This window comes from Fukomys damarensis, unplaced genomic scaffold, assembly GCF_012274545.1.
Source record: "Fukomys damarensis isolate Sample0158 unplaced genomic scaffold, DMR_v1.0_HiC HiC_scaffold_23, whole genome shotgun sequence".
NCBI lineage: Eukaryota > Metazoa > Chordata > Mammalia > Rodentia > Bathyergidae > Fukomys > Fukomys damarensis.
Genome location: NW_022900935.1, coordinates 1,664,242 through 1,667,187, shown reverse-complemented (window position 1 = coordinate 1,667,187; position 2,946 = coordinate 1,664,242).

The window sequence follows — 2,946 nt, the reverse complement described above, 5'->3', positions numbered from 1 at the left end:
TGCCCCAGAGATGGGAGCCGAAGCGGAGGTCCGCCGTTGCGCTGCGTTTCCCTTAAGAAAAGAGAGCCCTTATGTGTGGGGCAGAGCAGGAGCCGGCCATTAAAGCTGAGCACTGAGCCCCTGTGCCCCAGAGATGGGAGCCGAAGCGGAGGTCCGCCGTTGCGCTGCGTTTCCCAGGGACCCTACGCAGCAGTGAGAACGCAACACCCTCAGCGTAAGGGCGGCAGGACCTGCGAGACGCCAGGCCCACGGGAGCCCATAGGTGACTGCATGAAGGTGCGAAAGCGGGCGACACCAACTGATGGGACGGGTGGGGGCGGGGTGGGTCTCCGGGCCAGGGCAGAGCCGCGCAGGGAGGCCGGCTGCTGTCTCCCAGGCTCCTCCCTCCGGACGACCTATCCCACCCCTGAGCGCCGCGCCCCTTCACGCAGGCCGGTTCAACTTGCTCTGAACCCTGGTGCTGCAAAGCTGCCGGCGGGGGGTGCAGATGAGGGGCAGCAGCCTCGCCGGAGCGGGGCAGACTTCCTACAGGCAGTGCCCGAAGCCACATCCCGAGAGCGGAGAGGGCGGTACAGGGACGCAGCTGAACAGATCCGAGGTCTGCCCTCTCACGGGAGGCAGCAGCCGAGGAGAACCGAGGAGGGGCGGCAGACCGTGGTTCCGACCTTGGCCTGCAGTGGGGTAGGCTGGGCCTGTGTTGCTTGGTGCCCACCACGGCCTGTCTGGTCTCTTCTCCCCACAGGACTGGAAGGTCCTCTAGCGCAGGGACCCCGGGTGTCAAGTGCGGGCCTGGCACAAAGGAGCCCAGCAGTTTGAGCCCCGATCTGTGTGGATCCCGAGGCCGAGCTCCTCACCACCCCGCTGGCCGGCTCTGCTCCCCCTTCCCGTCCGGCCTCAGGGTGTCAGCGAGGCTGCCTCAGGAGCCCAGCTCAGCCACCCTTGCCTTCTTGACCCGCGTTTGAACTTGGCCTCAGCTCTCCTTTCCGGTCCCCCGGGGGAACTGTCCCAAACACCTGGGCGGATGCAGGAAGCAGCCTCTGGGCTCTCCTCCCCTGAGCGCCCCAGGAACAGGATGAGCGGTTACCCGCTGGGCTAGGTGGGCTGCAGGGATGCACGGGTGACCTTTGGGAGCCGCTCAGCAGCTCCCAGCTCCCGGGCTGCCCCGGGCTGGGGAGCTGGTTGGAAGGCAGGGCCAGCTGCTGGCCTGGCCCTCGAGAGGCTGGCGTGGGCCTGGGAACAGGAGGACGTGACTCGGAAGCAGGGACAGGAGCTGGCCAGTGAGGCTGTGAGGCTCAGAGGTGATCACAAGTGGCCAGATCGGGGTGCAGGGAAGCAAGCAGAGGCCTTGATCCGGCCGTGCTCCAGGGAAGTCACTTCCCCTTTCTGTGACTCAGCTTCCCTCTCTGTTAAATGGGGATAATAGTGTGGATTAAAGGAGAAGGGTACCTTGAGGAAGGACAGCAAAAAGCACTGTGCAGCTTGGCAAGGTGTCAGGTGCCTGTAATCGCATCAGTCAGGAGGCTGAGGCGGGAGGATCAAGAGTTCAAGAATGGCCTGGACTACATAGTAAGTACAAGGCTGGCCAGGTGTGTGGTGGTACATAGCTCTCATCCCAGCACTCTGGGAGGCTGAGGCAGGAGGATCACAAGTTTGAGCCCAGCCTGGGCAATTTAGCGACTTTGTGAGATCCTGTCTCAAAATAAAAAAGGACTTGGGGGCTGGGTATTTAGCTCAGTGGTTCTGGCTCCTGCTTTGCAAGAGCAGGGACTGGAGTCTGATCCCTGGTACAAAGCGGGGGGGCTGGGGATGCAGTTCAGCCCCAAGTCCCTGAGTTAAGTCCCCAGTACTGCAAAACAAAATGAAAGCTCCCCAAAACCCAATAGAGTGACCCCCACGGACAGATGGGCAAGTGTCACTGTCCTCACCTTAAAATTAGTGTCAGGTGTTGGGTCACTGAATCCTCACGAATACCTGAGTGTGTCACCCGTTCTACAGATGAGCCCGAGGCTGAGGTGACTCACCCGGGGTCATAAGTTGGCTCCGATCGGATTTCAGTCCAGCCCTGCCCCCTGGTCTGTGCTGCCCATGACTGACTGGCAAGACGCTTTGCAGATGGAAAGCTATGACGGCCATCATCGGGGAGGGCAGCGTTTTGGGTTTTATGCCAATTGCTCCTCTCTGGTTTCCCCAGGTGGGAGCAGCAGCTCCCCAAATCAGCCACTGGAGGGCAGCAGAGCCCAGGGCTGGGACGGAAGGTTGGGGCTCTGGGCCCAGGCCCCACATCCCCAAGAGTTGAGTCCTTCAGAGAGCTCGGCTGTGCTGTGGAGCAGCTACGCGGGATAGCGGGGGAGCAGGGGCAGGAAGGGCACAGACTCCAGAAGCAGGAGCCCGCGCCCAGCCCTGGCCTCATTTCCTGAGACCCTTGGTCTGTGCCACCCTGCCCCTTGCGCCCAGCTCTTGGCTCAGTGGGGCTGATTTGTGAGTCCCTCTGAGCCGGGCCTCCGCCCCACAGCCCCTGGCTGTAACGAGCAGCACCGACTCTCGGATCGCTGCGCTGTTGGCACACAGCGGTGGGAGGCAGGGGCTGGGGCCAGGGCGTCAGGGAAGTCACACTGGGGCTGAGCTGGCCACCGTGGGAGCGCTGTGCCACGGAGCATTCTTCTCCACGCCCGCCCCACCCTCGCCAGAGCCGGCGTTCATCCATCCCAGCTCGACACCGTGACGCGGGGGCCTCCCGAGGCTGGTGCCCAAGTGTCCCCAGCCTCCTGCTCGCTGCCCTGCAGCCCCTCTCCTGGGCCCCCTCTGCCCACTCCCTGCCAGGGTGGGGTGATGTAGTTCGTGGAAGCCTCCTCGAGGTGGGGCGACGCCGGGCTCTTTGGAAGGCAAGGGGGGTGTGCCCGGGAGGCAGTGCCGCTGGGCAGGGTCACGCTCTGCGCCCCGGGACCC